The sequence below is a fragment of the Heloderma suspectum genome, chromosome 2 (genome assembly GCF_057233095.1).
Source record: "Heloderma suspectum isolate Gila_16-S chromosome 2, 16-S_ref, whole genome shotgun sequence".
Lineage (NCBI taxonomy): Eukaryota > Metazoa > Chordata > Lepidosauria > Squamata > Helodermatidae > Heloderma > Heloderma suspectum.
The window spans coordinates 228,472,227-228,490,860 of NC_139459.1; the positions used below are offsets into that span (position 1 = coordinate 228,472,227).

The 18,634-nt window shown below is 44.6% G+C and overlaps 1 long non-coding RNA gene across 1 annotated transcript in view; it reads left to right on the forward strand.

The window, feature by feature from the left end:
• Window positions 1-458: 458 nt before the first annotated feature.
• LOC146354179 (uncharacterized) overlaps window positions 459-18,634 on the forward strand; it is a 142,216-nt gene continuing 124,040 nt past the window's right edge. The window contains exons 1-2 of the long non-coding RNA XR_014788324.1: window positions 459-636; window positions 1,788-1,885. This is a non-coding gene — a long non-coding RNA (uncharacterized LOC146354179). The remainder of the gene's footprint in view (window positions 637-1,787; window positions 1,886-18,634) is intronic.

Sequence of the window (18,634 nt, forward strand, 5' to 3'; positions counted from 1 at the left end):
GAGCTCGGGTCACACTTGAGCGCTGTGCGCGCTTGTCTGATCTCGGATGCTAAGCTTCACAACTTCGAAGCTTCGAAAATTATGCCTCAATTAGAAAAAAAACATTGCGGAGAAGCCCCGATTCTGCGAGGATAATGCCTGAATTTTTTTTAAAAAACATCCAGAGCGGGTGATAGGAGGGGGTAAAACTTAATCTCATTTGAAGGGATACAACAACCCCCTGCTCAGTGCAGGAAGCCTGATTTCCAGGCTGTCTCCCATCCAAGCAGTGACCGGGACCAACCCCGCTTAGCTTCCGAGATCAGACAAGCACGTGCACATCCAGCCCTTTGCTTGTTGCTGATGAAACAGGGGCTGCTGAGAAAGCTATGTGATCGGTAGCCAGAAGAAGACATGGGGCCATCGAGAGCTGTGATTGGACAGGAGGGAAATACAAACACCACCATATATGGACAGGCAGGGAAGGGGACTACGACTGGATATGGTAGCGAACGTGGAAAATCAAAGCACATTAAGGGGATATTAGGGTATTGAAAGCGGGAGCACGGAAGTGGGAAATTCTGGTTCCAATTCGAGGCGGCTACTGTGTAGCGTGAAAGGCAGGCAGTGAAACTTCATTGGAAGCGGAAAAAGACAGTAAGTGTAGATCCAGCCTTGGTAGCCATTTTATCAGCTCCGTTCTTCTGTAGCAGGCTTGTTTGCTCTATTATCAGTTTGTGTGGAAAAAATGCTTTACTTTGTTATCTAAAGTCCTTGAGAGATTTCCCTTCTTTACAGTTAACTTTTTGCTGCCTGTTGCTATCCAGTTTTTCAGGCGTTTAGGTGTGGAGCCCTTGGATTAGACGTCCGCCATTATCCGGCCCAGCTCCTCCCCTCAGATGTACTATATTTCTATTACAATTCCAGTAATTAAGTTTGTACCTATACATATACATTAGCATATGCAATTTTTATGTCAACTGATGTCCTCCTTTGTCCTGTTTTTGGTGATGCATGTCCTCTTAAACCTTGTGAATTCAGGGTTCATCCTGGATGAAACCAATTGGAGGGATTGCTATGGCTATGGCAGCTCCAGGCTGGTGTAGCTGGTGGTCCCAATCCTGGGGACTCTCAGGGAAATGGAGGGACTTTGGATCCAGTAAACCGCCTCTGCCTGCCCCCGGAACACCCTGTTTCAGGGTGTACTGCTGGCAGGAACATCACAGGAGATACATTTTACACCCCTGGAGTTCTTTCAGACATGACTGGGGGCCTCCAGGGCAGATGTGCCCCCTCGCCAATGAAGCTTCATTCCGCTGGTGGTGGGTCTTTTCTGCCCTATGCTAACCCCTATCATCCAGCAGATCTGGGGGTTAGGATTCCTTGGCCCACTGTCATGTAGATTCAGTGGGCCATACAAATGAGTTGCTTTTTCTCTCTATGCTTTCCTTCTTTTGTACTGCAAAAAGCACCACTGTGATTGTGGAAGTGGCTGTGAGGTGTCTCAGTGTACAACTAGGTTAATGTTAAGGCATCTCAGTGCAGTTCCATAAACAAGAGGGGCCACATATATAGAAGAAAAGGGACCAGTTTGCATGCCTGGCTCAGGCCTAGATGACAAATGGGAAGGACATTCATCAGCTTTGTTCAGTCTCTGAGAGTAAGGGATTAGGAGCTTTGCCAGTTATGAATAAAGCAGTCCTACTAGTGTTCATTGTATCCATTTCAAACTGTTCAGTTAGCTCTGTTAGTTTCAAGCGTGTGGTTAAACCAGAGTGGACAGATTTAGTTCTTTGCTTCTTTTTCAGCACTTCAGCAAACGCCCACACTGACAAAAGAATGAATATGCAGGGTAGAAAAACCTCGGTGAAGTCAACTGGTGATCCAAAGCATTGGATGAAGAACTGTGAGTAGATTGAATGTCTACATAGCAGAGATTAATAGTGTGCTAACCCTCCATCCTGATGAAAGAATGGAGCGAGAGAGAGAGATTCTGTTATATCTTGGGGAGTATCCATTGTGGGCAGTTGGGAATTTGGTGATGTTCCCCTGTTGAAGTGTGCAGAAATTCTGAGACAGCCTCTTAGGTTGCCTTAGTCAGGTTTCACTTTCCATTCTTGTTGGTAGTTATCTCCAGGCAAGGACTTATTCTTATACTGGCTGACTGTGGAACTGTAGTACAAATGCAGAAGACCACTGTATATCGAGGAATCAGTGGTGCACCAGTTCTCTTGCCCATGTCTAGAGTGCTGTAGTGCCTGTTGGTTGAAATGATGGGGGAGGGGAGGGGAGAGGATTTCGCAGGAGTCTGGGGGGCGGGTGTCTGGCAGGCTACCTTCCACTCACCCTCCTGGACCCTGTTCACCGAGCCACCACGCTTGCTGGACCCCACTCGCTGAGCCACCACGCAGTCCGCAAATACCTGGCAGCCACTCGACCCCTCAGCAAGCCACCATTTTGCACACACACAAAAAGGCAGCTCAGGTTTTTCGGTAAATGTAATGTTACGTAAATGGCGGCCTTACAAGGGCCATTTACACAATATTGCTGGCATAAATAGTCCATTTAAAGCCAAGAACCATGCATTTTGACAGCCAGGTTACATTGACTTGGAAATTATAAACTTGTTACAAAGGTTGATGCACGGCTGACCCCTGGAACAAATAACACAAATACGAAAACTTTGCAATTAATCTTTGGGTCCTTTTCAAAGCTTCTCTCATTTGTACCAATTAGTTACATTGCTGCACCTGGAGACTTGGCAAACAGGGTTTTTAATGTATTCTTATCTTCCCTTGTCTGTAACTTTTTTAGGTTTACAGCCGTTTAGATTGTTTCTGCCCCATTTCTTGTTCAGATCGGAATAATTTGTCATCAGTGGGCAGACAGTTCCTTAACTACTCCTGCGTTTGAAATAAAAAGCATCGTTGTTGCTTGGAAGGTTATCTCCAGGGCCCTGCAAAGCAGACAACTCTAGAATACTTAGAAGTTAAAGATAGGAAGAAAGCCACCGTAAAGTTGCCCATAAAATCTGGGATACCAGCTTTTTATAGGGGGAGAGAGGGCAGATCCTCACATAACATTTTTATTCTATGGCTATGTAGACATGCCAAATGTTGGTGAGGATGTGACATGCTGATGTAATATTTTTGATGGGTTTTCCTCTAGAGAGATTCTGGAATTGGCCAAAAGTGCTGTGCAGCTCATACAGGGGTCGATTAAAAACAATGGCAATAAAAGCAACAAACAAATAAAAGTGAGAGGATGCTTATGACAAATTTAGCTTGAGGAGTGTTAAGGGATATTAAATGGATGTCATACTGGTGCAGATCACCCAACACGCAGGGCTCATTATCCCTTATCCACAGACCCACATGTGCCTGAGTATGCATTGATGAATAGGAGGAAATTATTATAGCTGAGAGCTGTACTAACTGCTTGCTGAGCATAGTATAGAGCTGATAGGATGACAAGGTTTCAACCTGAAGAATGTGTATTTATCTTTAAAGTTACTACTAGAGCCGGAGACAAGTTAACTGTGGCTGCTCCCACCTGTTCCTCCACTTGTCCCTAAGTGAGGTGCAATGCCCTTACACAGAAGGATCCCCATAGCACTAAACAGGGCCTGGTTTCTCCTCTGCCATTCTCCCCCCACACGCTCCATGCAAATATGGGCACATCTGTAAGCATTGTACTAGAGTAGTCTGGAGAAAGGGAGGTCTGTGCGCGCCTCTTGTATCCCCATCCACTCTCCCTCCCTCCCAATGGGCACATCATTTAAGCTCCCATCCCCTGCACTGCCTGTCTGCATAATGCCCGTGGACACACATCAAGTAGAGGGAGAGGAGAAACCGTGGGGCATTGAGATCTATGGAAATTTGACTCATCCACCCACGGCAAAGGATTGGTCTGAAAGTATGTACATGATCACGTTAAGAATGGCTCAGTTGCTGTTCTGCTGATGTCCTTAGTCAGGGCTCCTTCCTCTCTTGGGAGGACCAGCTAAACATCGAGGCGCATTCATCCCAAAGACATCCAAACAAGAAGGCAGGATGTGCTTGCAGGGTGGCAGGGTGGGGCTCCGAAAACATCAGCAAGCCTGACCACTTTGCCACGATGTTGCCCTTTGGCCCCGCCAGCCCTGTTTCAAAGGCAGCAGCGCGTGTCCTCCTTTGGGAGTCGACTTGCGAGGAGGGCGAAGAGCCACTGTGAGCAAGCGGCTGGCCATTCCTGTCTCTCTCCCCGCCCCCACCAAGCCCATCCGTCCACTGCTCTGTCAGGACCAGGGGAAGATGGATGGCGTTTGCAGATCGCTGGTCAGAGAGGGGGAGCAAGGGCCATCTGTTGCTGACTGGGAACATCTCCTGAACAAAGAGGGAAGGAGAGCAGAGCCCTGTGACTCCCCCCCACCCCCAGGGGAGCTTCAGTGCTCATCAGTCACCAGAAGCAGCACAGCAAACTGCAGGGTGCATATGCCTGTGTCAGAGTCCTCAGCAGACCACCGAAACACAGATCTGTGGGACAGCGGAGGCTGGTGGCTCCGAGTTTGGTGGGGCTGTGAATCCATTCTGGGCTCCAATTGGAACCAGCCAGGACTCTAAAAGAGCTATCCATAGAGCTTAACCCTATCCCCAGAATGGGTTCAGCACCTTGCAACACTCCCTTAGAGTTCTGACTGAAACCCAGAATGGATGCACAGCCCCACTGAAATCAGAGCCACCAGCCTCCACTGGTGTGGAATATCCATGGCAAAGGGATATTTGTTCTTCCCTCAAATGCTGTGCCTGGGATGGATCCATTTGTCCTGCTCATCTTCACTGCCTCTTCTTCTAAAGTTATGCACATTTACGTATAATTCCCCCCAAAGCTGGTTAAGAAATGTATTTTCTTTCTTCGTCTCTTTTTCTTTTTAAATGTATTTTTATTAGGTTTTCTTTCAAACAATACCAATGAACAGTAAACAAATGACCACAGGCCTTTTCTTACAAGATGGTTTGACCATATAAATAGGGAGTTGAACATTACAAGCATAGATGAGGAATTAAAGGCATAGAGTCGCCTCATGATCTTAGGGAGTCTTTCCATAAAGATCCATGTGAGCGAGGAGGCTGGATCGTGTTGTGATATCTTATTGAATAGTTTATAAACTTGTGCCATATAGTTTAGAAATAATCTTCTTACTGCTGTATTCTTTCCATCCTAATTCTTGTTGTAATTTTTTCCATAAGAGTTTCAGTCCACATTCTGTCCCACCATTTTGTAACTGGAATTTTCTGTTCTCTTTTCCATCGCAATCTCTACCTTTGCTGTGGTCCAGAAGAAGGGAAGTCATTCCTTATGATCCAGATCCTCATTATCACCCACATATATGTTTAAGAGGCCCAAAGCTGGAGTTGGATGTATAATCTAATTAGTAATATTCATAATATTAATATCTAAGAAATGTATTTTCAAATTGTTATTAAGGACTGTGGCATGGTGGTGCTTTCTTTCTGACACTCAGTCTTTCTAACACATGAAGGTCTTCGGCATGGTTGCGGATTTGGGAACAAGCATCTTTGGTGCTAGTGGGATTGTATTTGCTGCACTTCCATGCCAAGAACACCTAAGGTTCTATATGGAACACAGTCCAAGGTATTCAAAGCAGATTTAGAGATGGAGCAAATAAGTAGTGAGGGATGGGTGAGGGATGGGTGAGGGGCCCCTCCACCACCACCACCCCACACAAACATCCAGCCCAGGGAGTGGTGCCTGCCGCAGGGAAATTTGGACCACTTGGGGCCCCATGGATTTTTCTGAAGCCCTGCCACACCTGCTGGGGTTTGCGGAGCAGCTCTCCAGCTTTCAGATAGATGCAATAGGCTAAGGGCGGCTGCCCTTAGCCTATTGCAGGAAAATTACAGTCATAAATGGTGCATTTTATACCATTTATGGCCATAAAGCACTTTTTCTAAATTGCAGCCATTTATGGGTTGCACTGTATGTGAAAAATACATATCTCTGCACAGAAATACAGGAGGAGGAGCTTGGTAGCCCCATCGAGAGCATCTGGGTTGAAATAAATGGAGCAAAGAATAAAAGGAACCTGGTGGTCGGAGTCTACTACCGGCCACCCAATCAAGGAGAAGCCAAGGATGAAACTTTTGAAAAGCAAATAGCCAATGTTTTAAGGAAGCATGATGTAGTAGTAATGGGGGACTTCAATTTCCCCGATATTTGTTGGGAGACAAATTCTGCAAAACATGGCCCCTCCAGGAAATTCCTGACTTGTGTGGCGGATAACTTCCTCCTACAGAAAGTAGAGGAAGGAACTAGAGGATCGGCTATCCTTGACTTGATCCTAACCAACAGAGATGACTTAGTGGATAAAGTAGCAGTTACAGGAACTCTGGGGGAAAGCGACCATGTTGTACTTGAGTTCTTGGTTCTAAGGGAAGCAAAAGCCGAGTGTACTCAAACGCGTACCCTGGATTTTAGGAAAGCTGATTTTAATAAACTCAGAACAATGATCAGTAAGGTCCCATGGCAAACAATGCTAGCGAGAAAAGGAGTCCAAGATGGGTGGGAACTTTTAAAAAAGGAAATTCTCAAGGCACAATCACAAACAATTCCAACAAGAAGAAAAGGTGGAAGACAACAGAAGAAGCCAATGTGGCTTCACAAAAAGCTTAGGGATGACCTGAAAACAAAAAAGGACACATATAAGAAGTGGAAAGAAGGCCAAGTAACAAAGGAAGAGTACAGGCAGGTAGCACAGAATTGCAGGGATGGCGTCAGGAAGGCTAAAGCGGAGAACGAGGTGAGGTTAGCGAGGGATGCTAAAAACAACAAAAAGGCTTTCTTCAGCTACGTGCATAGTAAAAGGCAGAGGAAAGAAATGGTGGTTCAGCTATTAAATAAGGATGGCAAAATGATAACAGATGACAAAGAAAAGGCAGAGGTGCTCAATTCCTACTTTGGCTCAGTCTTCTCCCCAAAGAGGGTCTATGACCCCCCTGGCAAAGGCGAAGTACAGGCTGAAGGGGCAGGATTGCAGCTTGAGATCGACAGGCATATGGTCAAGGAACACCTCATTACTTTGAATGAGTTCAAATCTCCAGGGCCAGATGAACTGCATCCTAGAGTAATAAAGGAACTGGCAGAAGAACTCTCAGAACCGCTGTCTATTCTCTTTGAGAAATCATGGAGGACCGGGGAAGTGCCAGATGACTGGAGGAGGGCTAACGTTGTCCCTATCTTCAAAAAGGGTAAAAAGGAGGAACCTGGGAACTACAGACCAGTCAGTCTGACATCAATCCCTGGGAAAATTCTGGAGCAGATCATAAAGCAATCCATCTGGAAGCACCTTGACAACAATGCCGTGATTACTCGAAGCCAACATGGATTTGTCAAAAACAAGTCCTGCCAGACAAATCTGATCTCATTTTTTGATCAAGTCACCTCCCTTGTAGACCGTGGGAATGCTGTAGACATCATATACCTCGACTTCAGCAAAGCTTTCGACAAAGTGCCCCATGATATCCTGATGAGCAAACTTGCTCGAAGTGGGCTAGATGAAACAACGATCATGTGGATCCACAGTTGGCTACAGAATCGGACTCAAAGAGTGCTTCTCAATGGGACCTTCTCAAGCTGGGGAGAGGTAACGAGCGGGGTACCGCAGGGCTCAGTCCTGGGCCCAGTGCTCTTCAACATTTTTATTAATGACTTGGAGGAGGAGGTGCAGGGAATGCTGATCAAATTTGCAGATGACACAAAATTGGGAGGGATAGCTAATACTTTGGAAGACAGAAACAAAATTCAAAGTGATCTGGATAGACTGGAGTGCTGGGCAGAAAACAACAGAATGGCATTTAATAGGGACAAATGCCAAGTTCTGCACCTAGGAAAAAGAAACCAAATGCACAGTTACAAGATGGGGGATACGTGGCTCAACCACACTACGAGCGAGAAGGATCTTGGAATTGTCGTCGATCACAAGCTGAATATGAGCCAACAATGTGATGTGGCTGCAAAAAAGGCAAATGCTATTTTGGGCTGCATTAATAGAAGCATCGCTTCCAAATCCCGGGAAGTACTAGTTCCCCTCTACTCAGCACTGGTTAGGCCTCATCTGGAGTACTGTGTCCAGTTCTGGGCACCACACTTTAAGAAGGATGCAGACAAGCTGGAGAGGGTTCAAAGGAGGGCAACAAAGATGATCAGGGGACTGGAAACAAAGCCCTATGAAGAGAGACTGAAAGAACTGGGCATGTTTAGCCTTGAGAAGAGAAGACTGAGGGGAGATATGATAGCACTCTTCAAGTACTTGAAAGGTTGTCACAGAGAAGAAGGCCAGGATCTCTTCTTGATCATCCCAGAGTGCAGGACACGGAATAATGGGCTCAAGTTACAGGAAGCCAGATTCCGGCTGAACATCAGGAAAAACTTCCTGAGTGTCAGAGCAATACGGCAATGGAACCAATTACCTGGGGAGGTGGTGGGCTCTCCCACACTGGAGGCCTTTAAGACGAGGCTGGACAGCCATTTGTCAGGGATGCTCTGACTTGGATTCCTGCATTGAGCAGGGGGTTGGACTCGATGGCCTTGTAGGCCCCTTCCAACCCTACTATTCTATGATTCTATGATTCTATGATTCTATGGCTGCATTTATGTAAAAGTAAGTGCTTTACGGCCACAAACAGTGTAAAATATGCCACTTATGGCTGTAATTGCCCCACGATAAGCTAATGGCAGCCACTATTAGCCTATCACATCTTTTCAATAGGAGAGCCGCCCCATGGGTACTTCTGCAGAGGCGGAAGGGAGTGCGGCCAGTCCACTGTGGACTCCAGAGGTCAGATTCTTTGAAATCCTGCCTCATTTGTGTCCACAGCAGATTTCTCCAGCATCCCTATGGGCAGTATCATATCGTGCCCACGTGCTTGTGTGACCCACCCCCTGCACAATGGGGCTTTTGTAATTCTAAAAATAACTGGAATGGGGCAGGTTAACGGAGCTTGCAAAATAGAGCTCCACTGACCTGTCCTGATCGGGAAATGAGCATAAAAGTGCAGAAGCCCTACTGTGCAAGCAGTGGGTCCTGCAAGCTCAGTGGAACCAGCAGAGGCAGAGCAGCCCTGTTGGATACTGCCCAAAGTTATGTTTGTCACGGCAATGCATAGTTTTCAAAACATCCTTCTCATAGGGGTTGAATCCCTAATCAGTGATCAATAAGTAATAATTGATACCTCATTCTGAAATTTGCAAAGGATTGTCTGGCCTCTGCTCCTGCCTCTACCACAACCGTCCCCATTGGCCATGCTGGCTGGGGATGATGGGTGTTGTAGTTCAACACATCTGGTGGGCACCAGGTTGGGGAAGGCTGCTCTATCCTGTTTATTTCCCCAGACAATATGCTTCCTAGTCTCTCTCCACTTGCTCCACTAAGATCTTTCATTTGGTCTCTTAGCTGCTAACCATTTCTGCATTATCTATGCTATTTTTACTACTTCCTGTGGCTGCACAATGGAATCTGTCTCCTCTTATATTTCATTCCTGACCCGATTATTGCAATGTTACAATTACAGTTTTACACATTCATCATGCCTATGGTAAGGGCATGTATGTGAGAGCGAGAGCTCATCCACTAAGGAGTTGTTTAATTGTTTAAACCAAGCACAAAGGTACAAATGATTACTTTAGAACTATGTGGATTACAAATTGAGAAGCACTAACTGTGAACCTACAGAGTTTGGTGTTGAAACATCTACAAAAATAATACAAAGTAGCAGCAATATTTGCCTACGCCATTGTTATCCACCCTTACACACACACACACACACACACACACAATTTCCCTCCATCACAAATATAAAATGAGAAATTCCATAAATATGAGCTTTAGCTACAGTAAATATACAAAGTCAACTGAAGTCAACTCCCATCATTCAGAATAAATTCATGTAAGGGGCTGATGAATTACTCCGGAGCACATGCTTAAATGGTGGTTATTTTACAAGAAACAGAGATGTCAATATAATTAATAATGCAGGAGAATAGAAATTACAAAATCAGTGGTTTCTGATTTAGACAGAGGCATATACCCTATTTTTAAGTTGCTGGGTTTTCCCTCCCTATCTCAGTTAAAAAAATTTTTTTTGCAAAGAATGGGACTTGTAATCTGGAACTTGGCAGTTTTGCCTGAGCCCCTGAAGTGGTCGTCTCCAGCCTCTTAGCAGCGTCTGGGATTCCCACATGGCAAAGAACTGTTACAGAACAAATAAAGTAATCCTTTGATAAAGTGCAGTCATTTATTTTAAAAGTGTAGCCTCACCATTAAAATGCAAATGAAATGAGTGCTAATATATTAACTTTGGATAGAAGTTGAAATGTTTTATGACAAGTGTGCTTTCATGTGGAATTTACTAAAGTGCTAAGAGTGGATTCCCAAGGGGGAGTAATACACAGCTGTGAATGTTTGTTTATTGAAGATATTAATGAAGGACAGTGATTGAAGTGTTTGAGTCTTCCCACAGTCTTTCATTAGTTCTCTGATCCTTAATCTGAAACCGAGACTTCTCTCCCTCTCTTCTTCCTGAAGAGATTCTGACCAAAAAGATTCTTCTTTGATCTGAGATGTCTGAAGTCTGCAGAAGAGCTAGAACGTGCTTGACAATAACAAAGTTTCTACCCTGTTATGTCATTTGAAGCAGTGTATGTAAACCATCCAGCCAATGTTTAGTTTCTAACAGAAGAACAGTAATTGGCTGAAGCCTGCCTGACAGCCTTGCCCTCTGACTGGAAGCAATGTCACCTCAGATGTAAGGAGGTGGGCTGTGACTACTCAGTGTTGAGAGAAAGGCATTCTACACATGCTCAGGGAATCTCCCGTTATTATGACTTCATGGATTCCATAGGCTTAAAAACAGGTTCTGAGGCATAGGCATCCATGGAGGAGGGCAAGCTGCTCCCCTCGCCACCATTGGAGGGTGCTGTTGCACTCATGTCCTGCTTGTGGATTTCCCGTCATAACAGAAGAAGAGCCCTGATGGATCAGACCAAGGGTCCATCTAGTCCAGCATTCTGTTCACACAGTGGCCAACCAGCTGCCCATGGAAAACCCACAAACAAGACATGAGTGCAGCAGCACCCTCCTGCCCATGTTCCCCAGCAACTGATGTACATAGGCCTACTGCCTCTGATACTGGAGGTAGCATAGAGGCATCAGGACTAGTAGCCATTGATACCCTTCTCCTCCAGGAATTTGTCTAACCCACTTTTAAAGCCATCCAAATTGGTGGCCATCACTATGTCTTGTGGTAGTGAATTCCATAGTTTGACTATGCACTGTGTGAAGAAGTACTTCCTTTTATCTGTCCTGAATCTCCCACCAATGAGCTTCATAGGATGACCCCAGGTTCTAGTGTTATGAGAGAGGGAGAAAAATACCTCCCTGTCCAAATTCTCCACACCATGCTTAATTTTGTACACCTCTATCATGTCTCCCCTTACCCTCCTTTTCCCCAAGCTAAACAAGCCCAGCTGTTGTAACCTTCCCTAATAGGGGAGATGCTCCAGCCCCTTGATCATTTCAGTTGCCCTGTTCTGCACTTTTTCCAGCTCTACAATATCTTTTTTTTAGGTGTGGTGACCAGAACTGGACACAATATTCTAAGTGTGGCTGGACCATAGATTTGTATAAAGGCAGTATGATACTGGCAGTTTTATTCTCAATTCCCTTCCTAATTACGCCTAACATGGAGTTTGCATTTTCTCTCTCTGTCTTTCTTTTTTATAATGGCTGCACACTGGGTTGACATTTTCATCAAGCTGTCCACCACAACCCCAAGAGTTCTTTCTTGGTTGGTCACCACTAGCTCAATTGCCACCAGGTTATACTTGAAGGTGGGATTTTTTGCCCCAACGTGCATCACTTTACACTTGCTTACACTGAACTGCATTTGCCATTTGGATGCCCATTCTCCCAGTTTGGAGAGATCCTTTTGGAGCTCTTCACAATCCCTTTTTGTTTTGACCATCCTAAATAATTTGGTATCATTGGCAAACTTGGCCACTTCACTGCTCACTCCTAATTCCAGATCATTTATGAACAAGTTGAAAAGCATTAGCCCTAATACAGATCCCTGTGGGACCCCACTATTTACTTCCCTCCATTGAGAGAATTTACCATTTATTCCTACTCTGCTTTCTCTTCTTTGACAAGTCACTGATCCATAAGAAGACCTCTTCTGCTATTCCATGACTGCTAAGTTTGCTCAGGAATCTTTGGTGAGGGATTTTGTCAAAAGCTTTTTGGGAGTCCAAGTAGACAGTGTCTACCAGATCACCCCTGTCTACATGTCTGTTGATACTCTCAAAGAACTCTAAAAAGTCAATGAGACAGGACTTACCTTGCAGAAGCCATCTTGATTCTTTTTCAGAAGGGCTTGTCCTTCTATATGCTTACTAATTTTATCTTTAATAATGCCTTCAACCAATTTACGTGGAACAGATGTTAAGCTAACCCACCTGTAATTTCCCAGATCCCCCCTGAATCCCTTTATGAATATTGGTGTTACATTGGCCATCTCCCAGTCCTCTGATACAGAGGCTGATCTTTGGGACATGCTGCATATTTTGGTTAGAAGATCAGCAATTTCATATCTGAGTTCTTTGAGAGCTCTAGGAAGGATACCTTCTGGGCCTGGTGATTTATTTACTTTCAATTTAACAATAAGGTTGAGACCTTCATCTTTTGTCACCACTGCTTGCCTCAGTTCCTCAGACTCCCTTCCTGAAAACATCAGTTCAAGCACAGCTATCTGTCCTATATCTTCTGCAGTGAAGATGAATGACAAGAATTCATTCAGCTTCTCTGCAATCTCATTGTCCTCCTTTAGTACTCCTCTAGCTCCATCGTCATCCAATAGTCCACCTGCCCCCCTAGCTGGTTTCCTGCTTCTGATATATTTAAAGAATCCTTTATTATTGGCCTTGATATTGTTAGTGATATGCTCTTCAGAGTGCATTTATTTATTTATTTATTTTCTTAATTGACCATCTGGCCGGTCACCTGGCCACTCTGGGCAATGTACAATAATACAATAGTTTAAAACAATAAAATTCCACATTAAAACATATTTCTAAAAATACCCTAACCCACCCCAAATGCCTGCCTGAACCACCAGGTTTTTAATGCATGGCAGAAGCTCATTAAAGCTCAGTTTTTGCATCTCTTATTGTCTCCTTGTATTGCCTTTGTGCAAGCTTGTGCTGCCTTGCATTTTCCTCACTTGGGCAAGACTTCCCTTTTCTTAAGGAAGCCTTCTTTTCTCTAATAGCTTCCTTGACACTGCTCGTCAAGGAAGACTTACCAGAAATGTTATGTATGTATATACTTTGCACTCCCACTCCACCCCTGGAAAAATTCCTGTGGATGCTCATGTTCTGAGGCTGAGTCCCACTTCACAATAGGGCCCACATCAACCTTTTTCTATTATTTTCAAATTCCCAGCCATACTTGACCCTCTGGCCTGTTGTACAGTACTTTCCAATAAGCAGCAGCCAGTCCGATGACCTCTTCTTCACGAGGCAGTTTTCATCTCCACCAGGAGCAGGTCTTTGGTAAAGCTCATGGGTCTTAATTGTCCATTCAGGGCCAAGCCACCCCCAAATACTGTGCAATACAGCAGGAAACCATATATTGTTGCTGGGAAAATTCATTTTCCCTCACCTGCTGTGAGGAGTGCAGCTAAGCTCAGAGGGATCAGGGAAGCTGGAGCAGGGTGGCAGGTGGCGTCAGCATCCCTGCCAATAAAAGGTGCTGGCGCTCTGTCCCTGGGAGCCCTGGCTCCAGTGCACTACACCACTGTGGGGGATGGGAATAGATCATGATTCTCCCAGCCACTCCTACAAAATCAGTGCACCCAGCAGCGTTTATCTTTCTCAACAAGTGCAGGGGAAACTGTTGGCCTTACAAAGCTGCTCTAGCTGCTGGGGCACACACTGCAGTCTCAGATAAATAGAGGAACGGAAGGAAAAATAGAGAGTCAATAATCTGACTTTTCAGCTTTCCTTTTACAATTGGTGCACCAATTCCTTCCATCCATCCATCGCTGCTTCCTCCTGTATTTCAGATAGCCTTGATGGAATTATTGGAAAGCCAAATGCTTTGTGGTGTAGTGATTCGAGTGTTAGACTAGGAGTGGGGAGACCCAGACTCGAGTTCTGACTCAGCCATGAAGCTCACTGGTTGACCTTGGGCCAGTCACTGTCCCTCAGCCTAGCCTACTTCACAGGGTTGTTGTGAGGATAAAATAGGAGGGGAAGAACAGTGTGTACCACCTTGAACTCCTTGTAGGAAAGGTGGGGTATTAATGTAAAAAAATAAATGTAATCAACAAATTGCTTTGAGGTACTGAGTAGTACCTAGTACGAAAAGAAACTGGTCCATCAATTCACACACATTTCAATAGGGATGGAGGATATTCAGTACATTTCCAAGATCTGCTCAGTCCCCTCTGAGTCAGACCTTTAGAAAGAAGATACCAGCCAAGAGGCATCAGCTAGTAGCAATGTGGAGACAAAAGTGAATTGTTAACCAGCCATTCAGATGGAGAGAGGGAGGTCTGAATCCCCTCCAAGGCCCTTGATTTATGGCTTATGATAATATGTTTTGGAGCACCACAACCCAGAGTGCTGTGCGGCGTGACCTGTAAAAATAAGTCTATTAACCCTAATCAATCTCCCATTATCCACCCTCGCTTGCAATTTAGCCAGCAAAAGGAGTCACCAAGGGCTCTCAGCCTAGTTTGAACTAATCCCATTGTCTTCCGTAATCAGGGGGCCTTGGAAGAAAAGCGACTTCTTTCGTGGAGCAGCAGTATAATCATTCTGTGTGGATTTTTAAGGCGCCCCCCCTCCCTATTTCATCTTTTAATGAGAAAATGGAGAATTGTTTTCCTTCTGAATTGCCAGGCTAATTGAGGGCTGGAACTCTTGTGGTGTTCCATGCCCTGGTGGGTACTGGTTCCCAGGGCTTTGGAAGGCACTCCGTCTCAGCAGTAGGTAAACGGCTCTGACAAAACTTCTCCTCGTAGCTAGTGAGAGAATTTACTCCCATTAAGTGCTTTATTACAGGAGCTAATTATGAGGGTTATCACAGATTCGATGTGCCTCAGAAGGGGTTTGCTTGGCCCTTTGTTGCAGCCATTTGAAAGACAAAGTTGTTTCAGCCCCTGTGGGGAAGGGAGGCGGGAACTGGCATGTTGCCCCTATGCTCTCCGGCTAATGTATTCACCAGAAAATGTTGCTTGAATCCATACCAGGAAAACACCGCCTACAAAACTGCTCTCTGCCTGAACACTTTTCTGTCTGTGAGGAATTTGAAGCCTGTCAGAAATTCCAGAGGTTCTATATTAACAACAATAATTTTAAATGGTACTTCACAGTGTTCAAAGGGCTTCCTTGACTTTATCTCAGTCTATAGTATTCCTTCAGCGGACCTGTGACCCTTTTCAGTATAATCCCAACCTTTTAGTGCTTTTATAATAAATTACTTATTCGTCCGTTTAAAACATTTATAATCCTCCCTTCTCTCCCAGTGCTTTGAGGTTGATTTCAGTGACATTATAAACAGTACATTATGGAGATCTGAAACTAGAATATGTTTTCCTCCTTCCCTCCCTCCTTTTCCAATGTTGAAGACAAAATTTGTAGCAGGTTTCATTAGTACTTAGGAAGCAAGGGAGTGAGATGAGAGAGATAAAATGGCCAAAGCCACTTACAATCTGTTATTAAACACATGGCCCTGATTCATGGGAAGCTGCCTTATACTGAGTCAGACCCTGGGTCCATCTAGCCCAGTACTGTCACCACTGACCAGCAGCAGCCATCCAAGGGTTCAGCCCTATCTGGAGATGCCAGGGATTGAACCTGGGACTTTCTGCATGCAAAGCAGGTGCTCTACCACTGAGCCATGGCCCCTCTCTCCAGCAGAGGTGAATGTGTAGGGAAACAAACAAGGGCCACATGTCCATTTTCTGAGGCTGAAAAGTCAAATCCAAGAGCTGCACATGGACAGCAGTCTTATACCAAGGACCATCGGTTTAGAGAGAAGTGAGGTGTCAAGGACTATAATCTAGAGGTGGGCACTGACCACAAGATTCAATTCAGGCCCTGATTCAGTGCTTTGGAAAACAGCCCAATTCCACTTGGACTGAGTGCTTTGACTCTGGTACTGAACCAAGGTGAGATTCGGAAATCCGAGGCTTTGTGCCTCCCATTGACTGTTATGGGAAATTGTAAAATGGCTGTAACTTTTGCTCTGTTTGTCAGAAGTGAATGTAATTTGTAGGCATAGTAGCCCCTTAGGAGAGGATTATGCCTGCCAAACTGCAGAAAAGTAGGGAAAGTAATTTTGTGCTACAGCCTTTATATTTTAATTGTGTATTTTGTAAAGGGAAAACTGCTGATAGCTTTTTTATTTCTTGGCAGAATTGGATGGAGTTTGTAGGGATAGTTTCCCCTTCTGAGTGGATTGAGCCTGCCATTTTTCAGATGAATAGGTTTTGGGATATTCATGCAAGAGCAGCATTTACATTTTGAGGGTATCCAAAGAAAGGACATGCTTATCCCCCTATGTTCCATGAACTATGTTCAGTTTCATTCTTCTGAAACTGGCAGACAGCATAGATGTGGCTCTAAGTAAGAAAACAGCAAAGTGTCAGAAGGATAGGTGTAGGGGCTAGGGAGTTATGATGACTGAAAAACAGTTTAAGGCTTTTTTCATAGAGAAGCCTAGTAGTGTTGGAAGAATGGCCATCTCATGGTGCCATCTTTGCCCTCCCCCAAAGCACGGAGATTGATAAAATGTCTCCTGTGATTAGAAGGTGGACCTGTCAGTCACTCAACCCCACTTCCTCCCCCTTAGCTCATCAGCATTTAGAGAACGATAGCAAAAGATACTGTTTTTGGAGACACGTGGTCTGCCTTTCTGAAGCCCAAATCCAGAATGAAGCTTCATGGAGGGTCCAGCTTCAGTTCTGGTTACTTCGGAGGGAAGCCTGTTTTGCCTTTGGAAGCACCAGGAACTGTCTAAAGGGCCCAATTTGGCTTGGGCTTCAGTTGAGTCCAACGTACATCCCTACTATATTCACAGTCCCAGCTCCTGAACTAGACTTTGTTTTTAGCCCCATTAAAAATGTATGCATAGCACATTTGCAGCTGCATTTCCTCCTGCTAGATCAGGGTGCCTCACTTAGAAACACATCCAGTGGGCTTATTTCTAAGCAATGTGTTTAGGATCAGGGTGTTAGGGATACCTTCCTAGATGTAACTACTGATTATGTGGCAGGCATAAAATATGAAACCAGAAGGAAGGAACCAGGATTAAAACTAAGCAGTAACGTTACTGAATAATCTTGACAAACAATTACAGAATGTGATGTCTGTCTGGCCAGTCGTAGTAGATCAGTTGTGCTTTACTTGCCAAGCCATCTAGCCTGTGGTGATACCATCCAAAAATATTAAAATATCATGATTTGGGCTAATACCATCACAAAATGGATTCAGAAACCAGGGTGTTGGAAAACATAATAAACATGGGATTAGTATTTGCCTCTTGGTAGCTTTCAAACAGATTGTTCTTAGGTTACTTTTTTGTGTTTTTTTTACATCATTCCCTTTAATAGCGAACTCTTGTGATGAGGAACAACAGGACTGGAATTAAACACAGGGCCTCTGAGAAACAAGATATCAGCATGCGCAGGGGTACCCTGAAAATGTATAGAACATTAAAAGGTGCAAAGCCAAGTTCAATAAGCTCATGTGGCTTCCAAGAGCCACAGAATGTTGAATGTCAGGTTGAAAAGCTAAAGAGAAAAGGAGGTACGTGTGGAGGGGTGGGGGAGAGGCTCTTATGGCTTGAGATACTTAGTATTTCAGGGGAGGGAAAGGCTGGCTTGCTAGATCTGTGAACTGAGCACCTCTAGGGTGCTCGTAGGGAGTGAAGATAACACTGCAACATTTGGTCTCAGTATTGTTAATGAAGCCTGAACATTGTACAGAGGTTCCTTTGGGACTAAGGGCCCTTTAATCTTGATGCATGTTCTGAGCAACCAGTTCTGAGGCACTCTATGAAGAAACCACAGCACAGCTGCATTTCTGGAAGAAATGAGTTTTGAAAGTCATTGGGTCTTTGCCACACTTTGAAGGGTCATATTCAGTCTGTGGGCTACGTGGATGTTATATTCACATTTGCTTTGTGAGAGCTCTTCAGGCAACCAATCAGAATGAGAAACTGCAGCTTTTAATAGACCTGTCAGGACAAGGACTCCGAATGGCAGCCATGTTCCAATATGGACCTCATGTGTTTAATCTCTGCCTTGCTTGCTTGAGGGTGGAGAAGTATTTGCACGTGTTATGCTCAATACAATAATATGTACACCCTGGCTGTTTATGAGCAGTGGCACCCCACCCCCAATTAAAGAGGATGGGGATATGACATTTATAAAGGACAGGGTAGATATTGAATATTATGGATCTGAGTAAGTTACGAGACTCATTTTATGAGTTTAAATCCCCAGGTGTTATTTATAGAGTTTCTTCAGAGATAAACCCATAATTCATCCCCATCTATGGGAATTTCTCACTGTACTGTAGAGAAGGCATTCAT